Below are 244 nucleotides of genomic sequence, written 5' to 3' on the forward strand. Positions count from 1 at the left end.
ATCGACTTCCTGCTGACCTCTCACCTCCGCTTGCCGACACCGGAACTTCCGCTGCAGAGGCGGCTCGGGCGTGAAGGGGGCCTGGTGCCCCGCCCCCGGGTGTGTGGGTCGCGCCCCAGCCGCGTCTTCTGCTCGCTGGCTCGCTCCGGACTACGTGTCCTGCTCCGATCAGGGCCTCACGCCCCTCTCCGAGCTCACCCCTCCCTTCCGCCGGGGATCTTCTCCCGCTGCGGCGTTCCCAGGG

Source organism: Arvicola amphibius, chromosome 12, assembly GCF_903992535.2.
Source record: "Arvicola amphibius chromosome 12, mArvAmp1.2, whole genome shotgun sequence".
In the NCBI taxonomy this organism is placed as follows: domain Eukaryota; kingdom Metazoa; phylum Chordata; class Mammalia; order Rodentia; family Cricetidae; genus Arvicola; species Arvicola amphibius.